The 18,705-nt window shown below is 44.6% G+C and overlaps 1 protein-coding gene across 1 annotated transcript in view; it reads right to left on the reverse strand.

Moving 5' to 3' along the window:
• AGXT (alanine--glyoxylate aminotransferase) overlaps window positions 1–18,705 on the reverse strand; it is a 458,404-nt gene that overhangs the window by 174,719 nt on the left and 264,980 nt on the right. The window lies entirely within an intron of this gene.

Below are 18,705 nucleotides of genomic sequence, written 5' to 3' on the forward strand. Positions count from 1 at the left end.
TTATCGTGTCCAAAAATTGGTTTTTATATACTGATTTTAGAGTAAATTGTACATATTTTACTTCTTCTCTTTTTAAAGGTCAATTTTCATTGTCATGCAGTTTTAACTAGGTTAAGTATTATATTGTGGTAATTGTTTTTATCTACACCTTTATCTGCTTTTGTTAAATAATTTTGTGACTTAATTTGTCGAATAAAGCTATTTGAAAGATAAAAGATTTCATGGGGGCCCAGAGGGCAGGTGATATCACTTCCTGTGATGTCATCAGGTCAAAGTTCATGTGATGTCACTTTCGGTGACATGTGGCAGGGGTCCCATGGCATGAGATGTCACTTTCGCTAGCCCTGGCATTTTGATGAATCGATGTCCATAAGTTGGTTTAGATTGGAGTGGGAATAGTAAATGTCATCCCTTTGCTGTCCAAAATCTTCCCCAATATGGTTAGATTTGAACAAAAATAGTAAATGGCACCCTTTTAGTGTCCAACACCTTCCCCAGGTTGGTTTAGATTGGAGTGGTGTGGCTCAATGGTTAGAGGCGGCAGACCTGTAAGCAGAGAACGGCCCGGGACCAGGGTTCAATTCCCGACGCGGCAGGGTCTTGGACCAGGGTCAACGGACTCGATAATTCTCGCCTCAGTGCCTACTCTAACCAGGGAACACACTCGGCAACTCTGGGCATTAAGCTTGCCTCATCTCTACAACGGCCCCCCACAGACGCCGGGGATGCCTGGTTTCACCCTGGAGATACCCAGAAAAGGGACAATCTCACAGGGAAAACCAGGACGGGTTCCCCAGTGGTCTACAGCGCCAGGACACTCGGGTAGAGTAACAGTGCGCTTTACAAGTATCCCACATTTACATTTACATAAATGTCACCCCTCTAGTGCCCAATACCTTCCCAAATATGCTTATGTTGGAGTGGGAAGAGAAATTGTAAACCTTTTAGGGGCCAATCTCGTTAAGTAAGGATCCAAACAGGATTCGGATGAAGCGCATCTGATACGGAGCCTATGTTTCTGACTGAATTGACTACCTTTCCAGATGACGAGGACAATGTGAGGAAACCGTCCGGGCTGACCGAATTCTTTCAGAACGCGATTCAGGCAGTCCGACTTGTTCGGAGCTGAATCATGCATCTCAATAGGGTCAGTTTCCGAAGGAGCGAGTACAATGACTGATTCTGACAGCCGTACCGACTCGGTCTTGATGAGATGAAGCAGCTTTGGGGGCCCGTAGCTGGCCCCCCTTCACCCGGGGCCCACCGAATCGGTCACAGGGGGTACCCATGGGTCCACCCTTTCCATTCATACACAGTGTGTAAATGAATCTAGGACCCTAGTGTAATTTTTCCTGATTCATGCCCTTATATAGGCATAGATTATCCGATCCTTATATAGGCATAGAAATCATTACCATATTTAGACTGAGCCTATGCAGGCCAAATACGGCATGGCTACTTCCACTAAGTTCCAAGAATCAACAACGATTTCTTAGAGAAACCCGCCTTCAGCAACTAGGGACTTCCCCTTGCCTGAAAAGTTATTTACCTAGGAAATCATGGAGTTTTCGAAGAACTGAGTGTTTGATGACGTTATTTTTTTTGTTTTTTGTTTTTGTTCAAAAACCTTTATTTGAGCAAGCATAGAAAAATACAAGAGCGGGCCTACAACCTCACGGGCCGGCCGCTAATAATAAGGCACAAGGCATGGATTAGAATGTACACCCGCGGTAAGGCACAAATCTAGCACAAAGCATTACTCCCGACATAGCACAGAGCATTTGAATTTTTATTTTATACAAAAAGAAAAACAAACATTAAAAAGGCGAATGCACGGCAAGTAAGGTCAGCCCAAAGAACAGAGGGGATGATCCACGATCAGGAGAGCATACCCAGAGCCCTGAGGCTCCAAGAAGGTCGGGGGGGGGGAGCAGCGGGGAGAATCGGAAATTCAAAAAACAGTATGAAAGGGTTCCGGGAACGCTCGCCTAGGGAGATAGGACAACCTCAGTAGTGCCTACAAGGGGAGGGGTACAGATATCCCCACGATATTCATTCCACTGGCCCCAAATCTTCGTCCACGCCCTGGGTCTACCTCTGGCCGCATAAACAGTCTTCTCGCGAAACATGGACCAGTCCATGTTGTCCTCCCATTTCGAGACCTCAGGGGGCCTGATGCGCCCCAGAGTTGTGCAACATCCCGTTTCGCAATCATGTAACCCAAGGTAGCCCATCTGGTCTGAGCCACAGAGTAATCAGTTGGCTCCCAAACATTCAACAGACATCGTCGAGGCTCCGGTCGCAGGGCCACACCAGTCACATCAGTCATCACCTCAAGCACAGCAGTCCAGTAAGCCGCTACAACCGGGCACTCCCAGAGAATGTGTAAGAAGGTAGCACTCGACCCACAACCACGCTTACATAACCCATCCAAGGAAAAGCCCATCGTCACCAGACGCGGACCAGTGACATACACACGATGAAGGATCTTAAGTTGAACCAAACGGAGACGGGCAGGAATGGCTACCTCCTTGGGAGAAGAGAGTGCCGATTGCCAGTCTTCATCGTCTAGTTCCAACCCATCGTCGACCCAAGCCTCCCGAAGTCGGACCAATAAATCCGCCCGATTATTGATCAGCTTCTTATAGATCAGGGAAATAGTACTATCAGGCAGGTGCCCATCAAGGACACGATCCTCGAGGGGGGAAGACTCGGGCGGGGCCTCATCAGGAGTCAAAACTGAGGCGAGGGCGTGCCGAACCTGTAGATAACGAAAAAATTCCCTACTATTCAAACCGTATTCCGCTTGGAGGGCCTGGAACGACTTCACCCTACCTTTCGAGCATACATCACCCACCTTACAAATCCCAATCATATCCCAGCGGTCGAAACCCTTCGTAGACCAGAGACAACCCAAACGTTCCGAGGCATAAAGCGGCGTCGCCAGCGTCAATCGATCCTCCCATCCCAAACTCACATTCGCAGCTCGCCACACAGTTACTGCAATCCTGGACGGGCCCACAAGATGGCGCCCGGCAGATCGAGAATAAAGCGCTCTATTAAAGTCCCCACCCGGCAGCTGGAGTCTATCCATCTCAAATGCAGGATTCCGACCCGGCGAAAACATCACGTGATTAATAGCAGACAACTGGGAAGCCCAGTAATATCGCTTGATATCGGGGAGCGCCATGCCCCCGTCGTACCAAGGGATGGTGAGTTTCGCGAGGGCAATACGTGGACGCCCTTCCCAAATCAATTGCCTCTGAAGACTCTCGATCTCTCGGAAATAGGTCTTGGGGATAGCGTCATAGGAGTTCTGGAGCGCGTAAAGGAACCGCGGCAAGGACATCATTTTAAACAGGGCCGCCCTGCCCAGAGGAGACAAAGGAAGCTTACGCCAACGGGCCACATCCAGTCGCAATCTAAGCAACGGGGGGAGGAGATTACGCTCAAAGCGGAGCGAGGAGTCCAACGTAATAAAAATTCCTAAATATTTGAAGCCAGACTGGACCACCTGGATAGGCAGTCTGCTCGGCAATGGGGGCAAAACACCCGAAAGAACATACACGCAGGACTTGGCCCAGTTAATAACGAGGCCTGAGTTGGCACCAAAGGAAGCAAGAACGTCAAATAAAACAGACAGAGATTTACGCGGGGAGGTGAGATATAAAAGAATGTCGTCCGCGTAAAGCGACACGCGGTCCTCAAAGTCCGGCGACCAGCGAATCCCCTTGAGCGAAGGTTCCCACCGAAGCCAGGCAGCCAGTGGTTCCAGGGCGAGTGCAAAAAGCAACGGAGACAAGGGGCATCCCTGACGGGTACCTCTACCCAGGGTGAAAGGAGCGGAAACTCTACCATTGACCACTACTTGTGCCAGAGGTTCCGCATATAATAACTTGATCCAACCAATAAACTCAGGCCCAAAACCAAATTTCTCAAGAGCCGCCCAAAGATAAGGCCACTCCACAGTGTTGAAAGCCATTGAGGCATCCAGCGATGCCAAAATGGCCGGCTCCGTCAGAAGCCCCGCCCTCGCAATCGCGCCGTGAAGACGACGTAGGTTCAAAGCCGTGTTGCGATGCGGGATAAATCCGGATTGATCTGGATGGACCAAGTCACTAATGACCGTCAGGAGGCGGGACGCCAGGAGTTTCGCCAATACCTTGGGTTCAACATTTAGCAGGGATATGGGCCTGTAGGAGGAACAAAGGTCTCGTGGTTTACCATCCTTGGGGATGACAACTATCGTGGCCAGTCGCTGATCATAAGGGAGAATACCCCTCTCCCGGGACTCCAGAAACATGGCGCGAAGATATGGCGCCACCCTGTCGGGACGCAACTTGTACAGTTCAATTGGCAACCCGTTCGGGCCCAATGCTTTGCCCGAACGGAGTGAACGGATGGCAGTAGCTATCTCATCAACCGTAAAGGGGGAGTCCAACGCAACACGATCTAAATCGGAAACACTGGGCAGAGCTATATCACGCAATAGAAGGCGAGAGTCAGCCACATCTCTCACAGACACAGGGGTATACACCACACGAAAATACTCAGCAAAACGGTCAACTATTCCAATCGGGTCCGTCACACTCTCACCACTCGAAGACTGAATCACGGGTACCACATGATTAGCTCTCTCCTTCTTATCCAGCCACGCCAGCAATTTACCCGCTTTGTCACCCACATCATACAAACGACCCTGTTGCTCCCGAAACATCACTTTAGCAGCATCTGTGACCATGGATTTATAGGCAAATTGTTTCAGACCCAGGGCATGGAGTTTCGCAGACGTGACACCAGATTCCAAAGCATCCTCCAACGCAGAAATCTCTCCCTCAAGGTCCACCACCTCCCCATTCCTCGCCCTCTTAGCTTCAACAATAAAGGAGAGGGCCTGCCCACGAATCACCGTCTTAAAGGCCTCCCAGAGGGACACAGCTGAGGAAACCGACCCCTCGTTATCCAGAAAATACGCGTCCAAAGACTTAAGCAGAAGGCTGCGGGTCTCGGGGGAGGTAAGATACCACGGATTGATGGGAGCCACCCGGCCCACTGCCTCCACTCCAACCTCAAAACGAAGCCAGAGCGGAGAGTGGTCAGAGATACCCCTGGGTAGGTGTACAATCTCACGCACCGCTGGCGACTGAGCCGCAGGCATCAGGAAATAATCCAGCCTAGACAGACTCCCATGGGCCCCAGAATGAAAGGTGTACTGAAGCTGAGTAGGATGTAAAAGCCTCCAGCAATCCACCAAACCAAAGGTATCCAAAAATCCACCCAACCATTGTTGGGCCGCAGGAGTATCTCTAGGGGGGTGGCGATCGTGGAGACCAGAGAACACCGAATTAAAATCACCAGCCAGAAAGAGAGTACTATCAGGGAGGTCCAACAAAACACGGCCCAAATCTGAAAAGGTAGAAGTCTGCAAGCCGGGGGGCACATAAACAGTAAATAAGGAGAGGGCACGACCTTCATAGCGACCCACAAGGACAGCATATCGCCCCCGGTCATCCTGAATCACATCATCAATAGCTAGGGGGAGGGAAGCCCGAACAAGGATACCCACCCCCCTAGAACCCGAGGTAAACCCCGAATGTGCTACGAGGCGATAGCCCCACCTATTCATTGCATGACAAACATTGCCTACCAAATGAGTCTCTTGCAGGAAAACGATATCAGGAGATAAACGTCGTATACATTTCAACACCACACTTCGTTTGATACGATCTCCCAGACCGTTAACGTTCCACGAAACAAATCTCAACCCGCTACCCCCCATCCCACCCAACAATGCCAAAACCCCCCACCAATGAGCATGACACCAGAAACATTTTCAAATGCAGGATAAAGTCGCCTTGATAACAGAACACACAAACAACAAACTTCCCAACAACCCTCCCCCCAAATGTCAAGAAAACACCCCCCACCCTGCACCCCTGCAAAAAGCTAAAAAGCCACCCCAACCTGCAGTGTGCCTGTCGCCCAAGAACCCCTATTCTACACAAAGACCCCGGAGGAGGAAAGGCTCCGTACCACCCGCCACCCCGATCAAGACCAATGACGAGAAAAAGAACATATATCAAACACATAAGCAATAGAGGAACACAGGCATACACCCCTGGAGAAGCTATTCAAAACAAGGCACCAGGCATGGACAAAATGTTCAGCTATCAACACCACCTTCAGCACCGCCCGGGTGGGCATCAGATTCAGTCTCAGGAGGTCTGTTAGGCAAGGAGTCCAGCCAGTCATTCACAGCATCCGGCCGATCAAAGAAGAAAGTCCGATCATTATACTCAACCCGCAGCCTGGTCGGAAAGAGCATAGCGTAACGCATTCCCATGTCCCTAAGACGCTTCTTAGCACCACGAAATCCCATCCGCTGTTTCTGGACCTGTTGGGAAAAGTCCGGATAAAAGTTCACCGTGGCATTCTCAAAGGCCACCGGGCCCTTCACCCGCGAAGCCTGCAGGATAGCGTCCCGATCTCTATAGTGGAAAAGCTTCGCAACAATAGGTCTCGGCGGGGCGCCTGGCTTACCCTGGCCCCCCGGAACACGATGTGCACGCTCCACTGTGAAAAATTTACTAAGGCCAGATGGAGAAAGGTGGTTCTGGATCAGGTCTTCAACCAGGAGATCAACCGAGTGGGGTTCTGGGTTCTCCGGCACACCAACCACGCGAACATTGCAGCGACGTGCCCTGTTCTCAAAATCCTCCAAGCGCCAGGTCATGAAATCGTTCACCCTACGGAGATTGCCAATCTCCGTCTGTATCTCAGAGACGTCCGTCGTGAGGCTGGATGATTTGATATCCAGCGACTTCACCTTTTCATTCGTTTTGGAGAGATCGGCTCGAATTAGATTCACCTCGATTGCCACAGTATCAAGTTTGTGGGCCAAGGTTTCGTACTGTTGGCCTATTGACTCCCTCATGCCAGAAATGGCGCCCATGATGTCCTGCAAGGAGGGCTCCGTCGACGCATCCACGACGTGGTCAGACGCACTGGGACCGGGCAGGGCAGCTCCGGGGGACCCCTTAGAGTGGGTATAGCGGTCCATAACATTAGATTGGACCGGACCCCCGCGCAGAGGTGTCTTCGTCTTGCGCGTCTCCCGGTCCCCTCTGCCCGCCATTTTGGAGATGCGTCACAAGGAGATTCACCAGGGTCAACGGATCGGGCACCAGAAATGGAGGCCCCGGGACCAAAGGGACCGCAAGAGGGGTATCACTAGGATAGAGGCAGCCAACGAGGAGAGTAGTCCAGCCAAAGGCCCGATAGCCGACGCGTGTCCCGGCACCAGCTCTAGCCCGACCCCCTCACCGATGTCCCAGTCTGAGGCAGAATCGAAACCGAAACTTAAGAAGAGGACCCACAAGTCCAATCCCCCTGCCGTTGTTGTTCAACTCCAAGACGGCCGCCGAACCTCACCCAGTCCCGGGCGCCCCTCAAGGGCGGAGCCCCGAAGTTCAATTCACCATAACTCCTGCACCCGGTGTCCAAATCAATTTCTGAAAGGTCCAGGTAGAGCAGCCCAACGTCCTCTATACAAATCCTCGCGAAAAATCAGGATTCATGCAGGATATTATGCCGGGAGCGGCGGGGGTCCGGGGAGCGCTGTGCTCACGCGGCCATCTCGGATGCCCGCCAAGCTCCTCCTCCTTTGATGACGTTATTAAGTCCAATAACACGTCAGACTCGGCACCTTCAAAGTATATATATGCCTAGATTTGCCCAGACAAATACATGGTGGTTTGGAGCAGATCGACTAACTACTTGCCCGACGCCCTGCAGCAGCAAGTGCCGAAGGAAGCCAACTCTCCAGCTGACGCCGTCTTTTCTCCTGCCGAGAAATCCAGCTCCAGTGTTTCCAGGCTACACTTGCGGGTTACTGGGAAATCAAGTCCTGAGAGAGATACAAGACCTCCTTCATTCTAAACCAAGGTACAGAGCTGATTAGACCCTTAGAGAATTCTTGGACAGATTCTTGGCAGAGAAATACTAAACTTAAGCTATTCCTCTCCTACTTCTTCCCTTGTACTAGACTTAGGTTAGGTACACCGGGGTAGGCGTATTTTAGAAGCACCAGTTGAGTACTTTTAGTCATTATTTTATCACTGTATGTATTTTATATGTTTTAGGCAACTTATGGCTTAGAGACCATATCATGCTTTTACAGTACTACTTTATAATATTGTTCATATTATATGCCCTGTACTTTATAACCATTATTACGATTGTAGCAGTACATTTCTTATGCTTGAGAAAGAAGACTGTTCAATAAATACTTTATATTGAAAACACCCGTCTCTCTATTTTCTCAGCACCTCTGGTGAAACGAAGCATGCACGATTGACTGAGTAAAATAGCTATCTATTGTTTCCGCGACTCTAGAGATTGATTTCTTATTCTTGGGAAACAAAGTTGTCATGTTTATGCGGTTGTCAGAAACTAATCCCTTCTTGTGAATTCGAGAAAGTTTCTAGTGACCTCTGAGCTAGCTGGCACTCACAATTAGGTCTAATAGATTCGGTAGAGACCTAGTCGACCTCAGTCCTACGTCTAAACTACAGGATTTATTATTCCAATGCGCAGAGCGTATTGGTAATATAGGAACTACACTACATGGCGCCCAACGTTTGGTAAGGCGATAATTTAACGCTAGATACTAGAGTAACTCAGTCGTGCTTTTCACACAGACCCCTTTCTCCCGTAAAAGCTCCCATAGACGTCTGGAGTGGGTGAAAGGATAATATCCGCCAAAACGGAGTAGGACTAAAAATCCTATGTATTAGTTTTTGCTTTGTTCAACGTTGAACGATACCTAGTTCCAAAATATTGTGCACCTAATTTTTGTTTCCTTGAAACTTGTTCTGCAAACTCTTCAGTCAGTAAAAAATGATTAGTGATGAAGAAATAGCTGCAGCAGAAGGGCAAGCAGATTTGGATGACAGAAATAGGTTACAGAATGACCCAGATGTTATTAACATCCCGGTAAATGTAAGGAAAACTATAACTTACAAACTCATAAATAATGGAGTATCATCGAGAGGTGGTAAAGTAATCTTTGTTATAGAGGCATATGAATATCGTCAGACAGAGGTGTTCTATTAATTGATTCACTTTCCTCCAGCAAATGGAGGAACACACGAGTTCCACTACTACAAAGTAGCGGAACCTCGAGAGGAATATGTTCCTTACGAGGACACTGAAATTCCATTAACTTACCAAGAGCATCAGCTCTGGTTTAAAGGTGCCCTACAACATCAAAATCGCTTTCCCAGACTCGGTCCACTAGGTAGACCAGGAGCTACATGGCTGGTACTAGCCAGCTATACACCACATCCTTACATTGAAAAGATGACAGGTCAAGAACTGTTAGCTCAGCTAAAACAGTTAATTAAAATACATAGACAATAGGTTCAATATGTCATGCGGACCTTAACAGTCCAACCTACTGTAAGGATTCCACAACACACCCCTCACCAGGGGAACACAAACAAAATAACACCACAGACTATACAAACAGTCATTGGTAAATTGCCTGCCAAAAGGGAACTAATTCCGTTTTGGTTAGCACAAAAAATTACTCAAATTGAGGCAGTATTCCCCGATAGTGCACCTCATGAGAAACACAGAATTCTGACAATCTGTTTACCAATGGGGATAGCACCACATATGGAGGACTGTGACACTTGGGGTACAGTCTTTGCTTCAATCTACACAAAAACACATGGTGTTCCGTCTTTGGCGGTAATACCAGACGTCCTAAAATAGATTAAAAAATGAATACGGACCAGAACCTGCCTTAAATCTGGATATGAAATTACTAAAATATTTCAAACAGGTCTCGGCTATATTATTAGCCAACATTAAAGGTGAAGCAGCATCAGTGGCAATCCGCCAGAAGTTAAAAGAAACAGATATACCAGACCAACCATATGAGCTTACAAGAATTATTGAAAAATCATATGAAGAACTAGGTAGAGATAGTTTGGGTGGGAAACTGTTAAAACCCCAACTAACTGAAAATCCTGATTTTTTTTTTAATAATCTCTTTTAATTAATTAATTAATTGCAGACCCGCCTCCTGCCACGCTACTGAGATTGCTGAAACCATTCTTAGTGAAAATATTGACATTGCATTCCTAACTGAAACCTGGCTCACCGCCCGCTCCTCTCCCATCCTCGACTTGCTTATCCCCCCTGGTTACTCTATCATTAGAAAAGATATAATCGAACAAACAGGAGGAGGACTCGCCATAATTTTTAAAATTGAACTTAACATCTTGCTCGTTCATCTGCAAGACCCTTCATCCTTTGAATACCTTTGCGCTGATCTCATTATGCCTGACTCCCCCACCACCCGGTTGCACACTATCTATCATCCCCCTGGAAATAACATCCCCTTTAGGGAAGTGTTGACTGATCTTATCATACAATCATCGCTCTCACATTCTAAAAATCTCTTCCTCGGTGACTACAACATCCTTTGGAACAAAAGTGATGATCCTACTGTCATCCTATTTAATGATACCATGGACATCACCAATATGACCCAGCTCTGCCATTCTCCCACCTATAACAAAGGTAAAGTAAGTAAGTAAAGTCCACATTTGTAAAGCGCACAATCACCCGTAAGGGTCTCTAGGCGCTGGGGGCCGTCGGGAAGATTAAGCGAGCTATTGCCCAGAGTCACATGGTGCTGGGCTAATCTGCCGCCGGAGCCGGGGATCGAACCGTGATCCCCAGATTCCAGCGTCCGTCGCCCTGGCCGCGGCGCCACACCTCTCGCCACCCTTGATGCTATTATGACTAACAACGACCTGGCCTCCCTCTCAAATATACTTCCAGTAGACTGGTCTGACCACTACCTTATCCTTTTCATCATGAATAGATCCATGAATCACCCCACCCCTATCAGCTCTTTATCTAAGAAATCCACACACAACCTTCACCTTATTCCTCCTGGCGAATTGGAAGCCACAATTAAGGCTTATTTACTTCTACCCCCTCTCTCTGACAGCACCACCGACCTAACTAACCATTATAACAATTCTATTCTTGATGCCCTCGACCTAATTGCTCCAATCAAACTCAAACAACAAAAAAGCAACCCTCCTAAGTCTTGGTTCAATTCTGAACTTAATAACGAAAGATGGACCCTTAGACATTCTGAACGGGTTTGGAGGAATCATCCAACCATTGACAATATGGCTCTCCTTAGAACTGCTAGAGCCCAGTACAAAAAACATATCTTTAATGAGAAAGCCTCCTTTCTAAGATTACAAATTGATCAAGCCAGTAACCGCCCTAGAGAACTCTTTAACATTGTTAAAAAACAAACCTCCACTGGCCGTCCTAAAATATTAGCCTCTACTGACAGGTGCGAAGAAATTGCCAGTCTCTTTACGAACAAAATCAACAAGATCGAACTATCCTTCTCTTCCCTCCCACTCTCACTACAACCTACCCCCACCCTATACACCCTCCCCAACACTCCTAACTCTCCTCCGTCCACTTTTTCCACACCTCTCGATCCCTCTCATCCCCTCCCTGCTCTCCCCCAACAAGATACCTTTCCGAAAATAAGCCCCCCTGCTAAAAACAATGCCTCATGGAATGATTTTAATACAGTATCTGAATCTATGATCACTAATATCATTGCCAAACTAAAACCCTCCTCCCACTCCAAAGATCCACTTCCCGCCCTTTTGGTTCAAGAATTTAAATTTATCATTGCCCCTATATGGACCAAAATCATCAACTCCTCTCTTTCCACTGGCTGTATCCCCACCTCCCTCAGCTTGGTCAAATCTCACCCATTCTCAAATACACCACTACTGACCCCAATGACCTTAACAACCTTCGCCCTATCTCTAACCTTCCATTCCTCTCTAAAGCCCTCGAAAAATGTGTCCTATTGCAATTAGAGAAACATATTGCCTCCTTCAACCTCCTTGATGTTTTTCAATCTGGCTTTAGAAAGGGATGCAGTACAGAAACTGCTATGCTAAATATCACTGACGACATTCATCGCTCCTTAGACAAAGGGGAATCCTCATTACTAATCCTCCTCGACCTCTCAGCTGCATTTGATACCATCCACCACCCCACCCTTCTCAACACTCTCAAAGACCGGTTCGGATTAGATGGCAATGTATTCAAATGGTTCTCCTCATTCCTTCAAAACAGATCACAGCAAATCAAGCTCAGCCACTTTCTCTCTAAACCTCAACCTGTCTCACTCGGCGTCCCTCAAGGATCCATCCTCACCCCAACCCTATTCAATCTGTTCATGGAACCACTCACCCTCATCCTCAAACAAGCTAATATCAATTACCACCTCTATGCCGATGACACCCAATTATATTACAAGATCAAATCCCACAAAGACATTCTCCACCTCAATGAGACCTTGACCAGAATTCAAACCTGGTTCCATCGGAACCATCTCAAACTGAACCCAAATAAAACTGAAATCATCCTTTTCTCCCCCAAAAACAACTCCCTTCCCACTCAACTCTGGATAAAGGACATCAAAGCTCTTAACTGCCCACTCTCCACCTCTAATTCTGTCAAATCCCTAGGCATCAGTATCGACCAGAATCTAAATCTCATCCCCCACATTAAAAATGCATCCAAAAGTGCGCTTTTCTCCCTTCTCCACCTCAAGAAACTTAAACCATTTATTCCAGCAGACGATTTCAAACTTGTTGTCCAATCGCTTGTCCTTTCCAGGATTGACTATGGCAACGCCACTTTGGCTGGCTCCCCTAAAATCCATCTTACACCGATTAAATCTGTCCTCAATCGAGCTGCAAGAATCATCTCTGATTGTAAAAAATTTGATCACATCTCCCCTGTCCTCAAAAATCTCAATTGGCTCCCAATAGAAGGAAGATCCACCTACAAGATTGCCTGCATCACTCACAAAGCTCTTCACCAAAACACCCCTTCTTACCTTACAATGAAACTACACAAAGCAGGTTGCTCCAGGTCCCTGAGGACCACAAACTCCCTTGTCTTGATCCCACCCAGACTCAAATGTCAAAAGACCCAATCCTGTGCGTTCTCTGGTAACGCTCCTACAATTTGGAACTCTCTCCCTAAGGATCTTCACTGCAACCCCTCTCACCCTCTCTTAAAAAAGGAACTCAAAGTACTCCTTCTCAACAAATACTAGGGTATCTAATGTTACTGACTCCGAACATGTCCACTCCTCTCTCTTCCCTTGTCCGCTCCTCTTCACACCCCCTCAATCCCTTCATTTTTCTCACTCCCCCTCTCTTCACCCCCCTCTCACTCCTAACATTTAACATTCACTTTCCACTTAATGTTATCTCTCTGTTTCTTTGCCCCTTAGCTTTGTTGAATGCATTATCATACTGTAACTCTTTTTCGCTCAATTGTTAATTTTATCTCATTATGTTCACCATCCTTGTAAAGCGCTCTGATACTCTTGGGTCCAGTAGCGCTATATAAAACCTTTGAAATAAATAAATAAATAAATAAATCTCAATACTCCTAAAAAAAAGTGGGAAAACACTAAACAGACACTTCCTAAAGAGAAACGTTCTCAGTCCAGAGGCAGGTCTCCCCAACGGGAGCCCTCTGAAAAAAGGTATAACCTTAGAAATAGGGATAACTTAAGAAAACCTGATAGATATCATGATACTGATACACGTTCCTCTCGTACCTTTCAGACTTCCTCGCAGAAATCAGAAAGAAGAGGACGATCAGAACAAAAAGAAGAACGCGTGAAGTCCAAAGACGAACAGCACGTTCCAGAAAATAAAAAAACTCAATTCACCAAAAAGAAGGTAGCAATTGTAAAGATCAGACATGCGGAGGATCTTGAGGACACAACTCAAGAACGGGGAGTAGGCCCAGACAATGCTAGACAGCACAGCAAAAGTGACCATAGCTCGCAAGATCCTGATGGATCATCTGGAGACAGGGGACTTGAATGAATGCATTCAAGTTGAAACTGCCGACACCAGGGTTAGCGTACCCCACAAGTTATATGAAGTAACACTCCGGATGGAGGGGGACATAGCTAGAAAAATAAAGGCACTCTTTTGGGAGAAGCTTTCTAAGGGTTATGACATTCTTCTAGCTGAACAAGACTGGCCACCTGAATTTGTCAGGGAGTGCCCACATGGCGAAGAGATAATTATGCCAGCCTTCTCAAATCACATTCCAATTCATAAAAAATATACATATGCTAGAAAATGGGCAGTAGCTCAGGCTCCAGCATTATATAAAAATCATGTGGGATGGGAAGAGGACTCTCCTCACCATAAAATCCAGTTAAAAAATCAACCTACTGCACAAAGGCAGTATCCAGTTAAGCAAGAAGCTAAAAAACAAGTCAGGGAGATTTTAAATCAACTTGAATACCAAGGAGTGATTGAAACATGCACCTCGTCAATGAACAATCCTTTGTTTCCTGTCTCCAAACCAGACAATTCATATTGTCTAGTTTTGGATTACAGACATCTGAACTCCTGTTGCAAAACATTTGCAGTACAAAATGCACATAGTGCAGCACTGATAATTAACATTGTGTGGAAAAAATATAAAACAACATTAGATATTTCGAATGGGTTTTTCTGTCAAAATATTGCACCTGAAAGCAGGTATTTGACTGCTTTCTCAATGATGGGGACACAAGGACAATTTTGCCATCCCCCCCAAGGATTCAAAAGTAGTCCAGGGTTATTTTCAGCCAGAGTAACAGAGTTACTACAAATGTATGATGATGAGGCATTATCTTATGTCGATGACATCTATCTTACAGACGATGATTTGGACGTGCACTTAAAAAGAGTGAACTCCATAATACTCGGGTTCGCTTCTGAAGGGTACAAATTCAATTTTAAGAAATCACGAATTGCCCACCTCAACGTCCTATTCTTAAGATACGAGTTATCAAGTGAAGGTAAAAGCCTGGCAGCAAACTTTTTAGAGAAATGTGCGCTGCTCCAACCTCCAAAAACACTGAAAAACTTACAGTCAATTCGCTTTTCCCCACCCACCTCTTTTTTCAATGGAAGCCTGTGTTCACGTTGGGTACACAGGCTCCCATTTAATTAAATGGGAGTCCGAACAAACTGAATCCGTAAACTTACAGACACATCATAATTGGTTGGTTTGACTCCCGGAGTGTGATTCGTACTGAAAGCTTTCTGGAACCGACTCGACCGGAAAGCTTTCCTAACAAGATCGTAATCGGTCCCTTAATGTCCAACACATTCTATGAGTTGGTTGAGATTGGAGTAAGAATAGTACGTATAAAGTGTTTAGTGTCAAACACTTTCTCCAAGTTGTTTTACTTTGCAGTAAGAATTTTAAATGTCACCCTTTTAGTGTGCAACACCTTCCCCAAGTTGGTTTAGGTCTGAGTAGGAATAGCAAATGTCAACTTTTGCTGTATAAAATCAACTTTTAGTAAAAAAAAAAGATGTCACTTAGTTTCCAAATTTAATGTTTTCATAATTTATATTTATTGTACAGTTAACTATTATTTTTTTATCAAAAAATATATTTAACAAAATGTTACTCACAAAGTCAAGAAAATTAAAGAATTTATTTTTATATTTGAAAAAAATACAAGAACATCATATTTTATACACACTTTGATAAAGTATATTTTCATAGGTAATTTTACATTGAGTATACATTTTATACGTTTCAATTTTTTTATTCATTTATTGAACATTATTTAACATATTTTTAATTAGTATATATTCAATAAGTGTGTTTATTTTATACAAAAAGTGAATTAATACTTTACACATTTTGCCACATTTTTCAAAATGACTGTTTGATATTTTTAGTTGTATGCCTTATTTTTTACAATGTTTAACTAAGGTATGATTATGTTCTTTTAAAATATGGAATGTTACTTATGTTTTGGTGATTTAGTCCGTCGGTTTCCTAGAGCGGTTATTATTTTGAAAAACCTTTTAGGGATCTTTATGGAACCTACACACTTTGGATTTTTTTCAGGGATTTCAAATGGATTGTTTATATTTTTGCATTTTGCATTTTGTTTGGGGCTTTTTGGAATAGCTATATTGTCTTTTTATTGCAGTATTATTATTTGGTATATGTAGGTGGAGAAAGATCTACAACTACAGAACGGTTAACTTTATATTGATTCCTTATTGTGGGTGGGAAATGTTATATATTGTTTATGTTGTGTTTATTTTATCATTATATGGAGTTGTTTAAATTATGTGCTGTACTTATTTAAAGTGATGATTTAAATTTGTTTTTAAGTTGGTTAGATGTTTAGTAATTGTTTTTCTAACTATTAATATGTATATTTTCATGTATCAGCATTTATTTTCTTATTGTACATACTTATTTGTAGTTTGTGAAGTTTGTGGTAGGTTTATATGTGTTTTAAAAGATGGAATTGGCTATTATTTCTGAGTAGTCTAGTCTTTTGTTATTTACAAAGATGCAGACTGCATTGTAGCATTTTGTACATTTTTTTTAGTTTGTTAAGTTTAGGGCCAATTGAAGTATGTTCTATTCTTAAATTTGAAAAGTTTAAGTTGAATTGAGCCTAGTGTAGATTGGAAGGCATTGGGCCATCCTTCCAATGTGTTGTTTGTTTTGGCCCTTCTGTGCCAGGGTGCTATCCGCTATACTATGCACCATACCGTTTACTAATGGCGGGCGTTTACGAAGATGAAACGCGATAGTCTGTTGTTTAGGATCATGACATCCTAACTTCCATTATAGATCTCGCGAGGATTGGCAATGTGATCATATGATTTTCATGGATACGGCGTTCATGTATGCTGGCACTTCGGTTTTGATCAAGTATTCCCCCGCATTTAGCAACGCAAATTCGTTTGTTTTACTTTTCAGGTATTTGTGACTTATGTGACTGAGTATAGGTGACTTTGGTTTTCGTTCTTTGCAGATAAGAAAAGGTTGATTTAACAGGAGGTAAGAGCCTACCTTGGCAACATTATCTTTACGGATCGCACTTTTGGTATCCTTTCATGAATTCTTTACGTAATATGGTCATCGTTTATGTTTTCACAGTTATTTGGAAGATTTTATATTGAGGTAAGAAACAACATAGTGAATAGCAAGAGCACATTGATCCAGTAGACGATCACTTTATTCTTATGACGATTTATGATTACTTTATAGCTGATGACATGGGTATACTGCATGTGGCAGACTGCTTGAAACTGAGGAAGGTAGGGCAACCAACACATCACTACTCACCATCACAGGTTTTATTGCATGACTAAATACATCACATGGGTATATTTGGTTTGTTCAAGGCACATGAGGCTAGAGATACAGTTTAACTAAAGTACACTGATTGAATCCTCCATGACCACTGACAGCATTTCATTATATGTTTTATCCACAGATGAGCCCCTGAAGAAGGAGCCACTCATGGTTCCGAAATGCATTGGGCGCCAATATTAAATGTTATTTGAAATTGTTTACCTGTATATGTATAGAATTGCTATTTCGAATTGTGCATTAACAATGTTTTTATGAACTAGTAATTGTTGTGAATTGAGAGACAACAACAATACAATGAAAAAAACACAATATAACTCAAATAAATATTGAAATACATAGCAATACAGAGGTTTAGGTTTTGGGTGTTTTCTAATACCAAGTGCAGTGTGCACAGCTGATTCAGGCCTGGTTGCCTGTTATAAATGGATCTATTAGCCACGGGAGCAGACTACTCCTGCAGGTTGCAGCACCCATACTAAAAATTGGATAACATTTTTAAAGATTAGGAGTGCACCTCCAAACATAATTTGTTAGGGTGCTATCATGGACATTCCACCATGGTCCTGACTGATGCAGCCTGCCCACCCATGCGTCTTCAAAATAATTGATTAGGTGACTAAGTTTGTTTTCCTTTTGTTGGTAGAAAGGGTTTTCTGTTAATAAATTATAGTGGTTGACTACCTCTGTGGCAGGAACATTAGCTAGTTCTATAATTTTTTTTAATTTCAAGGCAAGTTGGGTGTTAGTGTAATATTCTATTCTATGCTTAGTGTGGATTTTTGTAGGTGTCGCCATATACTCTGAACCTATTCTAGATGCGAGCCCACAACTACTTCTTCAAAAAGCAAATGTTCAAAATGCTTACCTAGCTCAGGTTTTGTCTTCCCTAGACCCTGGAGACCAGATGTTAGCATAGGGCTTGCAGGACACCTATTTTCACGATGACTTCCTGCCTGCCCATCGTCACTACCTGCAGTTCACAGTAGGCCACAAGCACATTCAGTTCACAGTGCTCCCCTTTGTACTTACCAGTGCCCCTCTGGTGTTCACCAAGGTGATGGTGGTGGTTTCAGCTCTACTGTGCAAATCAGGGGTGCCAGTCTTCTCCTATATTAGTGACTAGCTGTTGAAGGCAAGCTCGCCCCAGAGTGTTCTCTGCCACCTCCAGACTACGGCAAAAATCCTGCTTTCGTGGGGGTTCACTATCAACACGCTGAAGCTACACCTGACTCCCTCTCAGATGCACCATTTCATTGGAGCTGTTCTGGACACAATGCAATTTTGGTTCTCTTCTCCTGAATGGCGAGTACAGGATTTTCAAGCCATGATACCAATACTTCAGCCTCTATCCTGGATTTCGGTGAGACTGACTCTGAGGTTGCTGGGCCTCATGGCATCCTGCTAGTGACACATGCCAAA

Source organism: Lissotriton helveticus, chromosome 11 (assembly GCF_964261635.1).
Source record: "Lissotriton helveticus chromosome 11, aLisHel1.1, whole genome shotgun sequence".
In the NCBI taxonomy this organism is placed as follows: domain Eukaryota; kingdom Metazoa; phylum Chordata; class Amphibia; order Caudata; family Salamandridae; genus Lissotriton; species Lissotriton helveticus.